We start from the raw sequence: 22,553 nt of genomic DNA, 5'->3' as shown, positions 1-22,553 counted from the left end.
CATGAATAATCAGGGTACAGAAGTGAAAGTTATACCTGGAAATAATTGCAAGTCTATCATCTTGGGAAACTTAGGGGGCACAGATTTTGAAAGTGCTTAACTAATGAGGGTGGAATATAATCTTAAATGAGGCATAACGTGTTGTTACAGGTGCACCATCAGAAACTGTACCTGCTGTGCACCTGCTTGGACAGCCAGCTGGACTCCAACAGTTTGGTTCTTTCATCAATGAAAATTTCTACTAAGGGCTGATCCAAGCTGAGTAAAACCAAAAGGCCAGAAAGTTCCGCAAAAATGTGGAGTGAGGAATTCTAAGACTTACCTTCTCGCTGTCTCTCTAGTATCCCTGACAGAGCCCGAAAGAGTCTTGTATCTTCCTTGCCTTGGAGAATAGGTGGTAAGAGAAATGCCAAAATCTTTTAAAAATGCTCTTCTGATAGTCTCTTCTGGGCCAAGATTATTGTAGATGAGACTCAGTCAAAATGGGCCACTCGTGTCTTTGGGGATGGAAGATTCCTAGGGTGACATGGCCCAGGGCACAGCTAGAAGCAAAGCAGTTTGGGCTCAAAAAATAGGCAATTTCATAAGTGTGGTAGTCAGGACTCAGTGAATGGTCTTTCCTGCAATGATCACGAGCCGTGATTAATCAGTCATGCCCACCGCTCCCCCAGCTCAGCATCTATATCACTCAGGCTAGGTTATGCTGCTGTAGCAAACAATTCTGACAATTCTGGTAATCTCACTGACTTAAAATAACAAGGATTCAAATTTCATCCACTTAACACTACCTCTGACTGAGGGTCAGTTGTGGGAGGGGCTGGTGGGAGGGGCTATGGTCATCACAGTCGTTTGTGGCCCAGGCTGAAGAGGCAGCCACCATCCCAAATGATGCCGGTCATAGTCCAGAGGGAAAAGGAGACCCGGGGGGACTCATACCAGCAATTCGATACTCAGCATCTAAGGAAGGACAGGTGTGATTTCTCATCGGTTAGAACTAGTTATGTGGTCCCACTCCACCAATAAGAGGCCAGGAAATGTGGTCCTACTGTTCTTAAATGTGGACAACTGAAAATCTTTGGGAAACAAAACTAATTCCTGACTACCCCACTATCTTCTTTTTTTTTTTTTTCCAGGTCACTAATTGTCTGGTGAAAATCCATTCTTTTTTTTTTTTTTTTTATTTCAGCTCATCATGGGGGTACATAAGTTTAGGTCATATACATTGTCCGTGTCCCGCCCATCCCCCCGAGTCAGAGTCCCAAGCGTGTCCGTTCTCATTCTCCAGACAGTGCGCCTGGCACTCATCATGTAGTCATACCTCCATCCCCTCCCCCCCCACCTCCCCGGGTCTGCACCTTCAAGCATGACCATTCCCCAGAGGGTGTGCAACGCACTCGTCATGTAGGCATACACCCATCCCCTCCCCCCACCCGCCATCCCAGTCTGATATCCAATTGGTATCCTTCCCTGATGTACATTTAGGTGATGATCAGGGAAACCAGTTTTCTGGTGAGTACATGTGATGCTTGTTTTTCCATTCTTTGGATACTTCACTTAGTATAATGGGTTCCAACTCTCTCCAGGAGAACCAAAGAGATGTCGTATCATCGTTATTTCCTATAGCTGAGTAGTACTCCTTGGTATACATATACCACAGTTTACTAATCCATTCGTGGATTGATGGGCACTTGGGTTGTTTCCACATCTTTGCGATTGTGAATTGTGCTGCCATAAACATTTGGGTACAGGTGTCTTTGTTAAAGAATGACTTTTGTTCTTCTGGGTATATGCCCAATAATGGGATTGCTTGATCAAATGGTAGGTCTACTTGAATCTGTTTAAGGTATCTCCATATTGCTTTCCATAGGGGTTGCACTAGTTTGCATTCCCACCAGCAGTGTATGAGTGTTCCTGTCTCTCTGCATCCACGCCAACATGTGTTGTTTTGGGATTTTTTGATAAAGGCCATTCTCATCGGAGTTAAGTGGTATCTCATTGTGGTTTTGATTTGCATTTCCCTGATGATTAGGGATGTTGAGCATTTTTTGATACGTTTTTTGGCCATTCTTATGTCTTCTTTTGAAAAATTTCTATTCATGTTCTTTGCCCGTTTTTTGATAGGGTTGTTTGATTTTTTTCTTGCTGATTTTCCTGAGTTCTAAATAGATTCTTGTTATCAGTCTTTTATCTGATGTGTAGTATGCGAAAATTTTTTCCCATTCTGTAGGCTGTCTGTTTATTTTCATGACTGTTTCTTTGGCTGTGCAGAAGCTTTTTAATTTAATCAGGTCCCATTCGTTTATTTTTGTTGTTGCTGTGATTGCCTTAGGGGTTTTCTTCATAAATTCTTTGCCTAGATCAATGTCTGTAAGAGTCTTTCCTACATTTTCTTCTAGAATTCTAATCGTTTCCCATTTAAGGTTTAAATCTGTTATCCACTGTGATTTGATTTTTGTGAGAGGTGAAATCTGTGGGTCCTGTTTCAGTCTTCTTCTATGAAAATCTATAAATGTAATTAACCACGTAAATAGAAGCAAAAATAAAGACCATATGATCCTCTCAATAGATGCAGAAAAAGCATTTGACAAAATTCAACACCCTTTTATGATAAAAACACTTAACAACATAGGCATAAATGGGACCTACCTAAAAATAATACAAGCCATATATGACAAACCCACAGCCAACATCATACTGAATGGGGAAAAATTGAAAGCATTCCCTCTCAGAACTGGAACCAGACAAGGCTGCCCACTGTCCCCATTACTTTTCAACATAGTATTGGAAGTCCTTGCGAGAGCTATCAGACAAGAGAGCAGAATCAAAGGTGTCCAAATAGGGACAGAAGAGATCAAACTCTCACTCTTCGCTGATGACATGATGTTGTATCTGGAAAACCCCAAGGATTCAGCCAAGAGACTCCTGGAATTAATTAACGAATTCAGTAATGTCTCAGGTTACAAAGTCAGTACACACAAAGCAGAGGCATTCATATATGCCAATACTATTCAATCGGAGAACCAAATCAAGGACTCAATACCTTTCAAAATAGCAACAAAGAAAATAAAATATCTAGGAATATATTTAACTAAAGAGGTAAAGGACCTCTATAAAGAGAACTATGAAACGCTAAGGAAGGAAATTGCAGAACACGTAAATAAGTGGAAATCCATACCATGCTCATGGATTGGAAGAATTAACATCGTTAAAATGTCTATACTACCCACTATCTTCTTGAATATCACACAGCACCTACAACTCCATGAGGAAGTTCTCTGTGGCTTTTTAAATAACAATGGACTATTTAGCACTTGACTTTCAGGTGGTTCCAACAGCACAGGTCAGTATCACTAAGAAGTGAATGCTGTGAGGTAGTTCCCTACTCAGAGATGGCCTAAAACACCACTGGGGAAGGGAAATCCTCCTAGCAGGCCAATTTTGCCTTGAAGGACGAATGAGCAGAGGGAAGAATCCACATAATTTCTGAGCAGTGACTGCTGGATTGGGTGTGTGGTCAGAAGGAGCAAGACTAGAATGTTGTGACATAGGTTTGAGTGACTTGTTGAAGACTCCATTTGGAGATACACACACACACACACACACACACACACACACACACACACACACATATAAAGGGCCGTCTGGAAAGTATCCAGCCATTGTTAACATAATAAATCATAATACATGGCTCTTATATATGTGTGTGTGTGTGTGTATATAAAGAGAGAGAGATGGAGATGGAGAGAAATAATAGTACAGTAAAATTCTCTCTTTGAGGAGTACCATTCGATGGGTTTTGACAAACGCGTGACAATTTATTTACCACTATGATCATGATTCAGAAGAATTCCATCACCCCAAATTTCCCCATGCTGCTCCTGTGTTCCGCCAGATGTTTTGTTGTCCAAAGGCAGGACGCTTCCACTAGAGAACATAATGTTTCTGTGGCTGACCTGGCCCTGTGGTGGGGATCCTTTCTGTGCTCATGCTGCGGTCAGTTTGAATGGACATTACACCGACACAGCCTGCCAACCAACGCACCAAAGACCTAAGAAACTATGAATGCAGCTCATCTATAATTCTCTTCTTTCAGAGCCTGGTTGGAAGGGCTTGGCAATGGAAAAAAACATATGGGAGTTGGCTCTGTGTGTCTGTGGTGAGAATGGGGAAAGGAAAAAGGAACTATGTTCCCAGAGACAGCTGAGCCCTGTCCGCCTGGGGCAGGAAGGGCAGTCTGCAGGCTGCTGGTCTTGGGGCCCGTTCTGCTCACTGCCGCGTGGAGGGCCTGGCCTCCTCTCCAGGCTGTGAGTCTGCAGGTATCTAACCACCCGTGCCTCAAGGGCATTGCCTGCCCTGAGCTATGCCCAGAGCGGGAGCTGCTGGAGCACGCAGACCTTCCCCACACGGCCCAAAGGAGGCACCGTCACCTCAGCACTCTCACAGCCCGTTGTGCCATTGTGTGGTATGCAGGAGTGGGAGACAAAGAAACAGCAAAATGAGTGGGTCCCAAGATGAAAGATTAGCCTCCCATTTGCCAGCCTCAGGCCACCACTGGGCCTGGTTCAAATAACGAATGAAGAGCCTCATTCCAGTGGCATCTGAAAATCCAGAAATGATAGAGGAGAGATGAGAAATGAGTGGAATGAAGGCTGCTGTGGGCAGCTGTGTGTGTACATGCAAGTGTGTGTGTGGGTATGTATGTGCATCTATGTGCACGTGTGTAGGGGACTAAGGGTTGTTGGGAGGAAGGTGGCGGAGGAATGGGAGGAACTGGGATGATGGTACAGAAGTCATTGTCAAACAACAACAACCTCTGGAAAGAGAAAAGAGGCTGCAAGTACTGAGAGAGAGAGTTCCCTTGTTGGGTAATTCTGAGAGCAGGGTGTAAATGGCTGATTAATGATTTGGTAACAGTGGTTTATAGATACCTGCCTTTCTACCATCAGGGTGGACACACCCATGCTCCGGGTACTAGCCACAAAAAAATAAAATAAAAATTGTCTCATCCTCTGGACACACCTCCTTAGCAAAAGCTTTCATGGATAAAGATGATTCCTACTCATGTGCTTCTTCATTTCTTTCTTCATTTGTTAGTTCATCCCTGCCTCTGCTGGGCCCTCCTCAGTACTAGGCCTTCGTTATACTTAGGATAGGCCTTAGGATATACTTTGATATACATGGATAGGCCATGCCTCCCAGAGCCAGTCTCTTTGGGTTGTCTCAGCAGGGTCCAGCCCCTATGGAAGGGACTGATGGGAATAAGACCCCACAGATAGGCAAAGGCTCACAGCCCGTGGTGGGGAAGGGGTCTTCTCATCTCTTGGCTGGTTGGGTTGGGATGAGCCAGAGCCAGGCAGCTGGGGAAAGCAGTCTCAGGACCAGTGCTGGAGGGTTAGGCCTCCAGCTTCCTGCCCAGGGGCGGAAGCCATTAGAGACCCTTAAGGAAAGATCAGAGATTTCTAAACCTGTGGCTCAACCCCTGATAGGCAAGTTCTGGTTGCTCGCTCTTGGCAGCGAAGTCAGTGTCCCCTGAGCCTGCTAAGGACACTGGCATGGCTTAGCAGGCTTTTGGCAGAAAGGTTTCCTTGGTGGTGGTCAGGCCACGCACATACCCTGAAGCTGCTCCAGCACCAGGGAGGAGAGCGTGGCACAGTGCACTGGAGCCTGGGACAGCCTGCTAGAAGGTCATGACATTGTGGCATGCACTGTCAGCCTGCTCCTGAGTGGCATCCACCCAGGGTGAGAAGCCGAAACGGCTGGTCCAGGTCAATTGGAGATTGATTTACTCAACATGTCCATGTTATATGTCCATTGGATTTCCACAGATGGCTGATCTTCAGTTGATATCACACTAGACACAAGAAGAGTGATGAGACGGGCTGCCTACTTGGATCCTGGCTCCTGCATCCCTCCCTTGTAGCTGGATTGTTTAACCCTTGCAGGTCAGCACAGCCCTGCCAGTCTCAGGGACCATGTTCAGCTCCAGGCAGGGGCTCTGTAAGGAGCCCAGGGTCTGTAATCTTTTGGCTCAGATTCTACAAATTTGGATGTGGTTCCATCTCAAGTGTGCTGGATTACAGAACACAGAACTGAGGTGCTCACCTTTTCTGGGATCAGTCTCCCCCTTTTTCTTCATTTGACTTTGTGGAAATTTGCTTTATCCTCTATGGTACAAGCCCTTCTCTGGGCTCCAGCTCCTCCTGACCTGCGGCAGGCCCTGGTTGACCTCAAGCCTCTCAGAGATTTGTCCTGCCCCTGAGTTGTGTCTTGGGCTCTGAAATCTCTCAGATTTTGTCTTGTTATCAGTCTTTATTTCCTTCTTCCTTCTGATCTCCACCTGCAGGTTCCATCCCATCCCTGGACCCAGCCACCGATACCCGTCAATGCTGTGCACACCTGCCAAGATCCCTTGCTGCTTCAAACTTGAACTCCGCGCCCAACCTCATGGTAAATGTCTGTCCAGACTACATCTGGGGAGGTTGTGACCACTGGACTCTGCGCCCAACCTCATGGTAAATGTCTGTCCAGACTACATCTGGGGAGGTTGTGACCACTGGACACATGCTTATCTTCCCTGCCCTCGGGGCCTAGGCTCCCAGCTGCTAGTGGGTGGGTTCAATGCTACCTCCTTGCCTCTTCCTACTGTTCTACCTGCCAGGATAATTGATAAGATTTCCTCCCATCAACTGCTGCCTGCACTGACCCCATGATCTGCTGGGTGTGGACTGTGCCCTGTGTCTGTGTCCTCTGAAGTGTAAGGCTGTCCCCCTGGAAAGCCACCTGGATGCTGACTTTACACAGGCCAGCTGGGGATAGGATGCCACTTGCCTCTCTAGAGATCCCCAAAGGGATCATATTTTATGCTAAGAGACCTAAGCACATGCTTCTGGGTTGTTAGGGCTGTTTTGATGGTGCCCATCAGAAGGGTGCAGACCAGCCAGTAGGAAGGGCTAGAGCAAAGAGCTCTTGAGAATTGACCCCATTTTGCAATTAATTACCTGATGCCATGTTACAAACATTTATAGAGCACCTACCATATTAAAAACAAACAAGATGATCCTGAAGGGGTGTGGTGGTATCCTGGGTATCAGGTAAAGTCTGTTCCAGCCTCATGGCTTGATTGTATCTGTAAGAGCTATAGCTAGGGACTCTGTTTGGGATGGAATGTGAAAGAGGAAGTTGGAACACCTAAAGCAGCCCAGAGGAGGTGGCAGTGGCTCCTAGTGAGATCCCCAAAGGGAAGAAGAGCCTTGGGGGTGAGAATGAATGCACTGGTTATACTATGTCTCCCCAGGAGGTTGGTAGTGGCGGAGTGGTATAAGCCTGGGCTTTGAGTGCAGAGCAATATGGTTTGTAGTCTTGCCTCCATCACTTACTAGGTCTATAATCTTGTGGAATTTACTTAATCTCTCTATTCCTTAGTTTTCTCACTTGAGTAAAAACTTCACTACTTGATTATTACAGCAATTAATTGAGATAATGTATGCAAAAACACTTAGCACAATGCCTGATGCATAGTAAATTCTCAATAAATGGTATCTATTAAATTTAATCTATTTCTAAGCTTGGATAATTGGGCTTTGTTTTTCATTCAGAAAGTAGGTGATTTCCTTTTCTCACCCAGCTTGGTCAGCCTTCAGTTGCCTAATGCTTGGACCTGAGCTCCTTCCTAGAGCCTTAGGACTGGTCAGTTCCTGGGTCCTGGCCAACCCACTATTTGGCGCTTTCCTTCATCCATTGGGACCCAGCTCTGGAAGATGCCACAAACCAAGCGATGCACACAGTGTGCAAAACCCCTCTTTTTGTGCTCTCTATTCCCTGAAGATGTCTTGGTAATGCATTTAATCCACCACAGCAGTCGTGTGGACTAAAGGGCTTTGTAAACTTTCTGTCAAGGAAAACAATAATATAAAGTGTGTGTGTGTGTGTGTGTGTGTGTGTGTGTGTGTGTGTGTGTGTGTGTGTCAAGGTGGGTGGGGAGATAGGAGAAAATATAGTTCTGGGCAGACAGTGGGAAGATTACATTGACACCACCTCCTTCCCCATTCTCAGCCCAGAGTTCAGCTTTGCACCTACAGCTTTATTCTCTTTATATACCCGAGGTGGGCCGTATGCAATCTATCCCACTCAATACTAATTGTATGTACACGTGAACCACCATTTTCACACCCTCTCTTCTTTTATCCAAATTAAGCATTTAATTGACTAATAAGAGTGTTTGTAAGATACTCAAAGTGAGGGAGATCAGTGCAAGGCCAGGGAGGGCTGGAGGAGGGACTCAGAACCTAGTAACAGGGTGTTGGTGACCCTCTTCCTACCATCAGTGATCAGTATGTATCCACTACCAAGATTCAAGCTAGAGTTCCACCTGCTGGCATCCGTTATGCTCAACACACAAACTCAGCACAGAGTTCCTCCAGGCTGAATAATTAGGGGTCAGCTGGGGATCACTCTCCTCTTCTTCCTTTTTTCTTTTCTCCTCACATCTTTCTCCCTCCCCTTGTAGAAGTAAACTAATGAGAAAGTTTTCATGTTATGTCCTATTGTTTTGTCATGCTTCACATTCATTCATTAGACAATTTTCAACAGGTGCAGACTCTGTTTCAAAGATATTGATTATACCAAGGTGAATAATTGAGCTTAGGGTTATGTAAATTTTGACCCTATTGGCATAGGGAAGAATACACTGTGTTGAAGAAATGCCTTCAGTTGATTTAATGAATGTCCCTCTGCTTTGAACTAGAGAGAAATGATAACTATTTCCCAGAAGATAATGAAAAAGAAGGCCTACCTGATAAGTCGGTTTACTATGATGAGGGGTGATGAGGGGTGGGTACTTAGCATGTGCCAGAACCTGTGCAGGAGAGTTCCACACTGCTCCTCTCTCATCTCCTTCCCGTCTCTTCCCTGCCCTTCCCCCTCACCCAGAGATTCAGTCATTCCACATGTGTTTGCCAAGAACCAGCTCTGTGTGATGCATGAAGACAGGCACTGGGGACACAAGACACACAGTAGACAAACACAAGACAGTATCTCCTCAGAGACTCATCACCTAGGCAGAGGGTGGACATGTGAAAGAGGTCACCTGACCCTGCCAGGGGTAGAATGGTGTGGGGTTCTTCCTGCTTTCTGGGTTTTCTCTGCCCTTCACAGCAGGGTCTGGGAACCACTGTGGTCTTGTCCTTTTCTCACACTGTTTTCTCATTACAGCACCTTAGATAGCACACAGAGGACATTAGTCTTCAGTTCTCATTCCACAAAGCATCTCACTAACTTCTGTGGTATAATAATAAATGGTCTTTGTCCCCATTTCTTAGCACAGAGCTCCTAAAACCCTTGGACTCTCTGGAGTAATATTTTTTGTATGCTAACGGGATGACTGGTGGCTGATGCTCCCTTGAAAACTTTAGAATGGGGCTGGTTACCAGAAAGATCAACCCATGATTAGAGGGTTGGAAATTTCAACCGCCTCCCTGATCTCCAGTGAGGGGAGAGGGGCTGCAGATTGAGTTAACCTCCAATGGATAATGGTTTGGAGAGCTTCTTGGTTGGTGAACACATCAAAATGCTGGCAGGGTGGTGTGCCTCAGGAGAGACTGTAGAAACTGTGTCCTCTCCAATACCTAGCCATCCGCATCTCTTCCATTTGACTACTCTGAATTGTATCCTTTATAATAAACCATAATAGTAAGTAAAGTGCCTTCCTAAATTCTGTCAACTATCCTAGAAAATTATCAAACCTACATGGGGGGTTTGGGGAATCTCTAGAATTTATAGCCACAAGTACCTAGGACTTGTGACTGGCATCTGAAGTGGGGGCAGTCTTGTGGGACTGAGTCTTTAACCTGTGGGGTCCATGCTGACTCTAGGGAGTTAGTGTCAGAATTGAATTGAATTGTAGGATGCTCATCTGGTATCCAGAGAGATGGAGAATTGGTTGGTGTAAGAACCCCGCCCCCCACGTTTGGTGTTAGAAGTGCTGTGAGTAAAAACAGTTCAACCTTGTATTTTTCTTTTGTAGCAAAAATGAAAACAGGAAAAGGCTCTGCCTGGTAGGTTTTGTGCTTGGTTGAGAAGGAGGTAGATAATTCTGAAATTGGGAGGGAGCTGTCACTCAAGACAAGGGTGACCCACCTATAGGATATCACTGGTGAGAGGATCTCTCTTGTGCCCCTTGCAGCCCCCAGGCCAGACTCTATGGCTCTAGAATACTTCCTCCACTGCTGGCTTCATGGGCACTTCTTCACTCAGAGCCTGGGCTGTCCTTCAAGATCCCCTGCTTACCCCATGAGTGCTTTCTCTCTTTCTTTTGCCCTTCAGAAGCCGCCTAAGGACCCTGGTAATATTTAGTTTCCAAGCAGAACTGGGATAGGAAATCTGGTGCTCTTCCTTTCCCACAGATCCACAGCTGTTCCTGCTCAGTGGGTGGAGAGCCAGCCCCGCCACTTACGGAGAGGAGAGAATTTAGGTGCCACTGATTTCTGCCAGCGGGAGGACAGGATGTCTACATCCCATTGAAGGACATGCCCAGATCCTTCCTGGCCACGCGGTGAGCAAAAATCTGTCACTGAAGTCTGCTGCCTTGGCAGTCTATAGGCTGCAAGTTCATGGAGAAACCAAGAGCCAGGAAATTGCAGTTAGAAAGCAGTGTGACTGCAGGCAGACTTGAAGAGTCTGGCACTGTGATGAACTCAGAGGCAGAATAGTCCAACAACTAGACAAAGTCTCAGTACACCCCCTCAGTGCACAAGAGGGCCCAGCAAGACCCCAGAGAGTCATGAAAAATATCATGGGATCTCCAGGGCTCCTCCTTCACAACACATAGAAGACTTTCCACTTGATATACTTTCTTGGAAGAGTCCCTTCCCTTCAAGCTGCCACTGCATGTTGGGGATGCTTGATTCCACATTCCCTCAGCTTTGCTGAAGGATGTTAGCTTATCGCTCTGGTAACTGGCCAGCCGATGATGTTAGTTCACAGACTCCTAGAGTTGTGGAGATAAACAGGACCTGTAAGAGAGTTCTTTCTTATATTGACAGAAATTTTGCCTCCCTAGAATTTCTGAATTCTGACGTTCCGGAGAATCAGGATTCTCCTTTATGAGACAGTCTTCCAAGTATTTGAAGGTATTTGAGAGACACAACATCTTATTTTATCCCGGCAAATTACCCCTTATTTCTCCAGCGACTATTTCTAAACCTCTCTCAATCCTCGTATTTTCATTATATGTTTATAACTTGTTATTCAAAGTGTGGTCTGTGGACCTACAGCATGAGCATCACCTGGGAGCTTGCTAGAAATGCAGTCTCAGGCCCCATCCTAGGCCTGGTGAATTAAAATCCAGACTTTAACAGGACCCCTTATATACACATTAAGGCTTGAGAAGTACTGTTTTATAGCTTCTTCGTAGCAATTACACACACACACACACATTTATATGTAACCTCAATGCCAAACAATAGAATGATTAATTAAATTATTACATATCAAGGCTATAAGATACTATGCATAGGAACTATATGGAAACCATATAGATTCCCAGGAAAGTGCTAATAACAAACTACAAGTTAGTTAATAAGAGAGCACAGACTACACTCTAGACTCTGTTTAAAATGTAATAATGATTCCCTTCTTGAATCACCACAATAACCCCACAAATAGCATTGTTATTCCTACTTTAAAAGTGATGAAAGAGGCCCAGAGAGGTAACCCACTTATGATCATGCAGCTAGAGCCCAAACAGTTTGATTCCAGAGCCTATGTGCCTAACTACCGTTAAAGTCAAATGATAAAACCATAGTCACAGAATCGTGTATGTCCTATGACTGCAACTATGAGGATATATATTAAACATTCTTTTATGCTGTCATATTGTGTTATTGTAATAAAAATAATAAAAAACAGCATCCACCAAACTGAGTACAGTTTTATCCAGCCCCAGCAGTGTTTCTATCATCTCTCTTACATTTTCTTTCAATTTAAACAATGTTTACAATATAAAAATAATATACACTCATGGTAAAAAAAATTTCATATACATGAAAGGACATAAAATGGAAAGTAAAGAACTCTCTCCCTCCCCAATACTCCTCCACTTTGAGATAACCACTGTTAGCAGTTTCTTGCATATCTTTCCAAAAATGTGTTCTGCATTTACAATAATGAGCATGTGCACACACACACACACACACACACACACACACGGACGGAGGGCCATACATAATATTATACACACACATTCTACTCTTAGCTTGGATACATCTGTTAAAGCAGCCTTGTGATTGGTTCCTGTTTTATTTATGATAAATTGGAACACCCAGATTTTTCTCACATGAAGTGTTATTAAGTTTTCATCTCTCCATCTTGTACAGTTTTTTTTCTCATCTAAATGTAGGATATTTTATGTCTTCTTATTGAGTTTCATGTCGCTGATTGTGTTCTAGAATTCCAGTAAAAAAAAATAATAAATCTCTCTTTTTTTTTTTACTTCTGATTCTAAAGCATAGAGGCTTTCTCCTTCACAAGTCTAATAAACATGCTCTGATTTTCCAGGCCTAGAGGGAATAAAACTGCAGGGAACGGGAGAGGGGTGGCTTATGAGGATCACTATAAAAGTGAAGCAAAAGAACATACCAAAATGTTAGCAATGGCTATTTCTGGATGGCAGGGGTCTTATTTTCACTTTTTGCTTTTTACTGTTTTCTAAAAGTTCAACAATGACTGTGGGTTAATTTCATCATTTAAAAAAGAAATAAAAGCTGGAGTTTTGTACATTGGATATAGTTTCCACCTCTTCACTACCTTCCTGAAAGAGATTATACATCCATTCCCTGTGCTGCAAGACTGTAGCCTGTCCAGTGGAGTAAGCAGTGCACACGTGCCAGATTCACTGGTGTGGGATTGGGCCAGGTGACTTGCCCTGGCCAGTACAATGTGAGCTGATGAGAGATGAGCAAAGTCTCAAACTCGCTGGTGTGGTTTGGCTTGGTCAATTGTGCTTTTGCAGCCCACCATTCACCATGGCAAGAGCATGCCCTAGGTGGCTGCTAGTCCCAAAATTGGGACCTTGGCACAGATATGAAGTTGGCCTTTAGCCTGAAGAAGAGAGCCCCATTCTCCCATCAACCCACAGAATGCTGAGTGAGAAAAAGCAATGTGATTTGGAAAGGTTTTTGGTTTGTTCTTACATAGTATCGTTACAGTAATAACTAGGTAGAAGGGAAAGTAAGCTGCTCCCAAGCCGACTGGTGTGAGCTGCTCCCAAGCCGACTGGTGTGAGCTGACAGCGGTTACCCACCTCCTGCATCTGTGGCAGAGCCCTCTCCCTGCTCTGTGCCACTCCAGCTGTGCCTACTCATTTCTGCCCTTAAGGTGGAGTAGGAAGGGCTCTGACCTTCAGCCTAATTGTGAGGTGTTGCAGACTGAATTGTGTCCCCTTGAAATTCATATGATGACGTGCTAAATTCCCGTACTTCAGAACGTGACCTTACTTGGAAATAGGGTTGTTGGGGATATAATTAGTTAAGATAAGGTCACAGTGGAGTACAGTGGGCCCCTACTCCACTATTACGAGCATCATTCTAAAAAGGGGAAATTGGGACACAGAGACACACTCTGGGAGAACACCACTTGAAGATGAAGGCAGAGGTCAGGTGCTTCTACAAGCCAGGAAAAACCACATTGCCAGAAACCTCTAGAAGCTAGGGGAGAGATGTATAAGAGATTCTTTCTCAGCTTCAGAAGAAAGTAACCCTGAGGACACTTTGCCCTCAGACTTCCAGCCTCCAGAACTGGAGACTGGAATAAATTCTGTTGTTTAAGCCACCCAGTTTGTGGTACTTTGTTACAGAAGCCCCAGGAAACTAAGGCACAAGGCCACCAACAGCCCAGCCTCTCTGTTCCTTTCAGTGCCCCTGGAAGTACAACTCCTGCTACACCTCCCTCCCTCCTGAAGCTGGGTCCTGCTTCTCTTGAGGTAAGTGAACAGTGAGCTGTTCCCTTTCCTCTCCTTCTCCTCCTTCAGAATCGGTCCTTTCCCCATATAGGATGCCAGGCCCACCCCACCCCATGCCTGCCATTCCAGGAACTCAACCCTGGGATCTGAGATCTATTCCCACAAAGCCCTTCATTGTGCTTCTGGTGATTGACTTCTGCAATATGAATCCTAAGTACCTCTTTGCAGGTCCCATGTAGATCCACTGATGATCACGCCAATAAGACAGAGCTATGCACTGTGCTGCCTTCCATGTTGCCATAAGCCCCTCACCTTACCCATTGCAGATGACTGTCCAACCATGAACTGGGCTGCCTTCCAGGCCACAGTGCTGTGTCTTACCGTGTGGGTAGCCAGGAAAGACTAACCACGTGCAGATGCCCCAATAGCACAAAAATACAGATACCTAGGGGGTACCTTAATCTGGCGGGCTAATAATTTTACAAAAATGTGAAATAAATTAAGTTCAAATTAGAATATTAGAAAGTTAAAGCTGAAAAGAACCTAGAGATGATCAAGCTCAAACCTTCATTTTACTGGTAGGAAACCTGAAACTCAAGAGAGGAAAATTGCTTGGCCAAAGTGAGTTCTTGGCAAAGCCAAGACCAGAATACAGGTTTTCCACTTCAGTTTTCATAAGACCACATTATCAAGATTTTTCTTGGAATCTATGATGGCTCTAATTAATCTCTGCCTTATTTTCTAATTGTTCCCTATCATTGGTTTAGCAATCTATTTCACTTTATCATTTTATTATAGAAATAAACATGCATATCATTATACATTTTCACATTGTATAATGGAAAGTGATACCCTAGTTGTCCCATTTCACCCCAGACACCAAAGTTCCTCTCCCCTGAGTTAACCACTTACTTCTGATGGGTACCACTAAGTAACATGCTCACCCTCTTTTATGTTCAAACTTCAGACACCATTAATTTTAGTTTTAAAAATTATTACTGTTATTAATGCTGTAATCTTTTTTTATTTTTTTTCTTTCTTTCTTTCTTTCTTTTTTTATTTTATTTATTTTTTTATTTCAGCTCATCATGGGGGTACATAAGTTTAGGTCATATACATTGTCCATGTCCTGCCCATCCCCCCGAGTCAGAGTCCCAAGTGGATTAATGCTGTAATCTAACTTCTGTTTTTGATTCTCAACTTTAGACATTATCTACTCCCCACAATGTGTGGAGAGGAAATGAACATTAATCTCTCCCTGCACCTTAAACATGGTCAAGTTTGCAGGATCGATTTTTGTTCTGTAACTATAGTTTAGTTTTCTTAGCACAAACTCATAAGTTAATACCAAAAATAAGTAAATAAAACTTTAAATATTATGAACATGTAAATATTATTAATTGTAGATCCCCAGTACTTTTTTTTTTTTACTTTCAAAGATATGTATTCGCCTTTGTCACTAAGGAAGACTGCTCAGAAAATAAAGTCCAACTGCTTTTCCTTTTCTCACACTCCTCTTGGCTCATCCCTTCTTCACATCCATTACCATTCCTCATTTCTAATTTGTTTTTAATGACAGAACTATGTTTTGGAGGGCAGCTTTTCATTTTTCACAAATGCCCTGAGATTCTTTTCGTATTTGACTAATAGATCCTTAAGTGTCCTATTCATAACATTGATTAAATGAAATCTCCTTTATTCTTCTTTCTTTATGGAAGTCCCCTATGCTACTATTTTTATGTGAATGTCTGTGTTCTACAATTGCTGTTACAGCAGTTACCTACTTTTGAGAGTCCATATTTTCTTCTTTCTTCTATTTCCCTGTTGGGTATCTGGAAATATAATCTTGAGCATTTCTGTTTCAGAAAATATAGGTGAATGGAATTTAAGCTTTCTGAATTGCTTTTATTTCATCTGCATACTTGATTATTCATTTAGATTAGCATAAATTCTTGGTTCAAATCATTGTCCTTCCAAATTTTGAAGGCATTTCTCCTTTATCTTCTACAATCCATTGTTGTGTATGAGAAGTCTAGGTCCATTTATTTTTTTATTTTGAGGTAATCTCTTTTTCTCTTTCTAGAAAGTTGTAGGATTTTCTTTTATTCTTTAGAGTTCAGAAATTTCTCTAAGATTTCTCTCAGTGTAAGCTTTTGTGCATTAATCCCTGTTGGCATTTGGTATGGCTTTTCAAAAGAGTCCCTTCTTCCTTTAGTTCCAGAGCATTTTCTTCCAATATTTCCATGATAATTTACCATTATCCATTTTCTTTTTTCAGTTTTCCTCTTTTAAATCTCCTCTATATGGATATTGGATCTGCCGCATCTGTATTGTAGCTCCCCAACTTTCAATTATATTTTTAATTTTGTGCTGTTTTGAGACATTAACATAACTTTATTTGCCAGAACACAAACTTTGTCTTCAGCTGTGCTCTTATTATTTGGAATTCAATTTAATTTCTTTAGTTTTGCAATCATATTTGATTACTAAGAACACGTTTTGTTTTCTGATTACACTTTTTAAAATTATCCAGTTCTTCTAGGGATACAACTTTTTCTTGAATTGTTGTTGTGTACACTAGTAAGAATTCATTTTAGGCACACAGTATTCTGAACTTTGCTCTTTTTTGCCCATCACTATATCTTGGCAAGTACTATATGTCAGTGTTGGTAGGGCTACTTCAATTCTTTTTAATAGCTACATTCTGTTTCACTCTTTATTTTACGTATGTGTAGTTTTTAAACAAGTTCCCTAATGATGGGTATCTGCTCTTTAAAAGAGAATTTGTATTATACAAACAACTGCAATGAATCTCCTTGTATAAATATCTTTGTACATGTAAATTAGTATTTCAATAGAATATATTCGTAGATGTAAACAGTGCTGGTCGAAGTATATACGTACTGCTCATTCTGATATGTATCGTCATGTCCTTATCCATTGAGTTTGTATGTATTTACATTCCCACAAAGGGTAAAGATAACTCTGTTTTTTCCTCTCCCCACCAAAGTAAGGTGTCAGACTTGAGCCACCTGAGCAGTGAAAATGATATCTCAGTGTAGTCTAATTTGCATTTTTCTTGTTATGAGTGATAGCAATTGAATTTTTATATGCTCAAGTCTTTTGCAATTCCATTTCTGTTAACTAGCCCCTTAAACCTGGACCATGTTTCTACTAAGCTCTCGATATTTGTAAAGCTTTATTGGAATTTTTATGTGTTAATGAAATTAGTCCTTTGCTATCATGTGTGTTAAAAGCATTTATTTTGACATTATTTGTGAAGTTTTTTCCCTCCTAAATTTTCAATAAACTTTCAAATCTAGAATAGTTTGAGATTTAAAGAAAACATGTGAAGACAGTACAGAGTTCCTATACATCCCACCCGTTTCTCTGATTATTAACATCTTACGGTAGTACGGTTCAATTGTAACAATCCATGAACCAATATTGATACATTATTATTTACTAAAATCCATACTTTATTTAGATTCTCTCAGTTTTTACCTAATGTCTTTTTCTGTTTCAGGGTCATATCACATTACATGTAGTCATCATGACTACTTAGACTCCTCTTGGCTGTGACAGTTTCTTAGGTTTTCCTTGCTTCTGATGACCTTGAAAGTTTGAGAAATAATGGTCAGATATTTGGTAAACTGACCTTCATTTGGGGTATGTCTGATATTTTTTCATGGTTAGACTGGGAAGAAGATCACAGAGGAAAAACATCATTTTCATCACATCATGTAGAGTGAACACACTATAAATACGACTTATCACTGTTGGTGTTAAACTTGACTACTGGCTGAGGTTTCTCCATTGTAAAGTTACTCTCTTTATTCCTCTTTCCATACTTTACTCTTTGAAGTAAAATCACTGTGTGCAGCCTACACCTAAGGAGTGGGGACTTAAGCTCCCCTTTCATGAAGCAGAGTATCTTCACGAATTATTGGGAATTCTTCTGCATAGCTGGTTTGTCTCTTCTCCCCCCATTTATGTATTTGTTTATTCAGCGATGTATTTATGCCAGCATAGACTCATGAATCTTTTTTTTTTTTTTTTGGCTTATACTTTGCTACCACTCTATCTTGTTGTTCAAATTGTTATAGCTTTGCCCATCGGTAATGCTGTCAGTTGGCTTCTATGTCCTTTTGTCATATTACCATTATTATGGGTTTGCTTTTTTTTAAAGCACTTCTTTACTTTACCAAAAGATGCTCCAGGCTCACTTTGTGTATATCTTGCCCCAGTACTAGAATCAACCATTTCTCCAAAGAAAGAATGGTATTAAAAGCAAAGTTCTAAGTTCTACGTGGGCTCATTGCTATTGGAGCATCATTGCTTCTATGCCTTTTCAGCTGACAGAGTAAGGGGAATACCTGTGTGTGTATTAACCCACGAATATACACATATCTACAACTATTTCTCTATGTAACCATTTGCATCTACATTAAGCTAAGCATGCGCATGAGTTCACATTTATGTCTTTGACTACAACCCAGCACCACATGGACAATTCTAGCCTCCTCCCTTGCTGATCTGTAAAATACCACCTTAGCGGTGAGAAACCCAGCTCCCACCATCTGTCATCCATTTACTCAATTGCTCAATTCCAGTATATAGTGTTTCCAGAATTATTGTCCTGTACCCCCATGGGAAACAACTTTACTAACTAGAGCACAGTGCTTAAGGTCAAGTCTTTTTGTTTTTAGTCTTACAGATTCTATTCATTTCCAAAGTTACTTAGATCAGCACCTTTTGATCCATCTCCTTCAATGAGGTTGTTCCATGCTTTTGAAATACAGTTAGTTATATTGTCACATTCTAATTTCCACCCTAGGATCCCCAGTGTCCTAAACAATTTTTTAAAATTTACATACATTAAGATTTACTCTTTGTACTGTAAAATTCTATGGATTTTGACAAATATATATACTCTCATGTAGTCACCATCACAATATCATATAAAATAGTCTTACCACCCTAAAAATGTCCTGTGCTTCACCAATTCAACTCTCTCTTCCCGACCCCTAGCAGCCACTGATCTATTTACCATTTCTATAACTTTTCCCTTTGCAGAATGTCATACAAATGGAACAATACAGTATATAGCCTTTTCAGACTGGCTCCTTTTACTTAGCAATATGCATTTAAGATTCATGCATGTTTTTGTGTGGTTCATTTCCTTTTATCACTGAATGGTATTCTGTTGTATGGATGTACCACAGTTTGTTTATCCATTCACTTATCAAAGGACACCTTAGTTGCTTCTTGTATTGGGTAATTATGAATAAAACTGCTAGAAATATTCATGTGCAGGTTTTTGTGTGAAAATTAATAAGCTTTCAAATCAAGTAGGTAAATACCTAGGAGTGTAATTGTTGGGTCATATAATAAGAGTAGTTTGGATTTATAAGAAACTGCCAAACTGTTTTCCAAAGTGGTTGAATCATTTTACATACCCACCAGCAATAAATGAGAGCTACTATTCCTCCACATCCTTATCAGCAATCAGTATTATCAGTTCTTTTGGGATTTATTCATTATAATAGGTATGTTGTGCTATTTCCTTGTTTTAATTTGCATGTCCTTAATGACAAATGATAATGAGCATCATCTTTTCAATTGCTTATTTGCCATCTGTATATCTTTTTTGATAAGGTGTCTATTTAGATTTTTGGCCCATTTTTAAATTGGGTTGAATGTTTTCTTAACATTGTTAAGTTTTAAGAGTCCTTTGTATACCTTGGATACTTGTCCTTATCAGATAGGTGTTTGCTAATATTTGCTCCCAGTCTGTGACTTGTCTTTTCATTCTCTTAACAGTATCTTTAGCAGAGCAGAAGTTCTTAATTTTAAAAATTATTAATATTAATATATTAATTTTTTCTTTATGGATCATGCTTTTGACATTGTATCAAAAAACTCATCGTAGGCCAGGCACAGTGGCTCATGCCTGTAATCCCAGTGCTTAGGGAGGCCAAAGCAGGAAGATCACTTGAGGCCAGGAGTTCAAAACCACTCTGGGCAACACAGTGAGATCCCATCTCTACCAAAAAAAATTTGTTTTAATTAGCCTAGCATGGTGGTATAGTCCTAGCTACTCAGGAGGCAGAGGTAGGAGGATTGCTTGAGCCTAGGTGTTCAAGGCTGCAAGGAGATATGATCATGTCACTGCACTCCAGCCTGGGCAACAGAGCATGATCCTGTCTCAAAATAAATAAATATTGAGGAAAAACTTATCATAAAGCCCAAAGTCATGTAGAATTTAATCTGTATTTTCTTTTGTGAGTTTTATACTTTGCATTTTACATTTATGTCTATGATCAATTCTGAGATAATTTTTGAGAACAGTGTAAGGTCTGTGTCTATTTTTTTTTCTTTTTTTCATAGGGAAGTCTAATTTTTCCAACTCCCAATTGTTGTGAACATTATCTTTTTTTAAATTAAATTACCTTTGTAGTTTTATCAAAGAACAGTTGACTATGTCTGTATCCTAATTTTTTTGTGTGTTTTCAGAATTATCAATTCTCTGTTTAAAACTTCTGGTTTTGTGTTGTATATATAAAGGCCTTAAATTCTCAAGATTATTTTTAAAATTCTGTCATGTCTTTGTTTGGTACTTTCATGTCTGTGCTTAGTATTTTATATGCATAAATTTTTTATCCAAATTTAACTTACCTAAATGCAAAATGTGAAGAAAAGACTCAACGGAATTTTCTTCTGAGGGCTTCTTAGTTATCTGAACACCATGTAGAATAATCTATACTTTTTACACTGATATGAAATGCCATCTTTCTCATATACAAAATTTTCAATGAATATTGGCTCTATTTCTCCATTTCTTTTTCTGTTCCACTGAAAGGTTTTTCAGTCATGTGTCAATAGCACTCAATTTAATTGCTATAAATGTATGGTATAATCTAATATTTTAAGAGTCATAGCCCCTCATTATTTTTATTTTTCAGAATTTTCTTAGATATTCTTACATGGTTATCTTTTCTTTTCAGACAAGACTGAGCACATTCAGGGTGGTATGGCTGTAGACTATTTTTCTATGTCAACATATGTGTTTTAAAAATATGTAAAAAATGAAAAACATCTATTTCAACTTATCTATTTCAAAAAATAATCTATTCATTTTATAAAGATCAAACTAAATTTATATATTAAATTAAGAATAATTGGCTTCTTTATAATATCAATGTTTTCCTATCCAATAATACGTAGACTTACCATTATCAAAAATGTATTTTGTTTCTCTCAGCAGTACTCTAAAGTTACTTTCATAATAGTGTTAGTCAATAATCACATTAAATGCAAATGGTCTGACCACCCTAAAATCACAAAGTTGAATTGGCAGATTGGACAGAAAATAAGGCCCAAGTACTTGCTACCTATAAGAAATGCATTTTAAATATGAAGACACAAATGGGTTAAGAATAAAAGAATGGAAAATGATACAGCGTGCTAACATTAATAAAAGCAAATAATATTATCAGAGATAAACAAGGTCATTTCATGATGATAAAGGTATCAATACATCAAGATAGTGGCATGGATGCGGAGAGACAGGAACACTCGTACACTGCTGGTAGGACTGCAAACTAGTGCAACCCCTGTGGAAAGCAATATGGAGATACCTTAAACAGATACAAGTAGATCTACCATTTGATCCAGCAATCCCATTATTGGGCATCTACCCAAAAGAACAGAAGACATTCTATAAAAAAGACATCTGCACCCGAATGTTTATAGCAGCACAATTCATAATCGCAAAGATGTGGAAACAACCCAAATGCCCATCAATACATTAGTGGATTAATAAATTGTGATATATGTATACCATGGAGTATTACTCAGCTACAAGAAATAATGGTGATATAGAATCTCTTATGTTCTCCTGGAGAGAGTTGGAACCCATTCTACTAAGTGAAGTATCCCAAGAATGGAAAAATAAGCACCACATGTACTCACCAGCAAATTGGTTTCCCTGATCATCACTTAACTGTACATTTGGGAATAACAGCAATTGAGTGTTGGGCAGATGTGGGTGGGGGAGGGGATGATTGTATACCTACATAATGAGTGCGATGCGCACTCTCTGGGGAGTGGACATGTTTGAAGCTCTGACTCGGGGGGTGGGGGTGGGGGGGCATGGGCAGTATACATAACCTAAACTTTTGTACCCCCATAATATGCTGAAAAAAAATGATAATACATGTGAGGTGTCTAGAACAGGCCATGGCAGATAATAAATCTCAAGAAATATTCAGTTATTATCATACATAAAAAAAGATAGCATAACAATCCTAAATATTTATGTCCCAAATAACAGCTCTAAAATACACAAGCAAAAACCAATAGAACTACAAATATATAAAGACACAATTATCACTGGAAATGTCACCATTCCTCTCTTAATAGTTGATTGAACAAATATGAAATTAATAAAGATATGGAAGACTTGCACACAACACTATCAACCAATTTGACTTGTTTGACATTTATAGAACACTCACCCAACAAAAGTATAATGCATCTTTTCTCAAGTGCACAAGGAATATTTATCAAAACAGATCATATTATGAGTTATAAAATA

At 40.8% G+C, this 22,553-nt stretch overlaps 1 long non-coding RNA gene across 1 annotated transcript; it reads left to right on the top strand.

Moving 5' to 3' along the window:
* The first annotated feature begins 6,408 nt into the window (after positions 1-6,408).
* Positions 6,409-13,952, top strand: LOC123641306. Its single transcript, XR_006736267.1, has 3 exons — positions 6,409-6,512; positions 10,401-10,549; positions 13,909-13,952. It is a non-coding gene; the product is annotated as an uncharacterized LOC123641306 (long non-coding RNA).
* The last annotated feature ends 8,601 nt before the right edge of the window (positions 13,953-22,553 follow it).

Source organism: Lemur catta, chromosome 1 (assembly GCF_020740605.2).
Source record: "Lemur catta isolate mLemCat1 chromosome 1, mLemCat1.pri, whole genome shotgun sequence".
NCBI classification, from domain to species: Eukaryota; Metazoa; Chordata; class Mammalia; order Primates; family Lemuridae; genus Lemur; species Lemur catta.
Note: the sequence above shows the minus strand (reverse complement) of the source record. Positions and strands in the feature narration are given on the sequence as shown.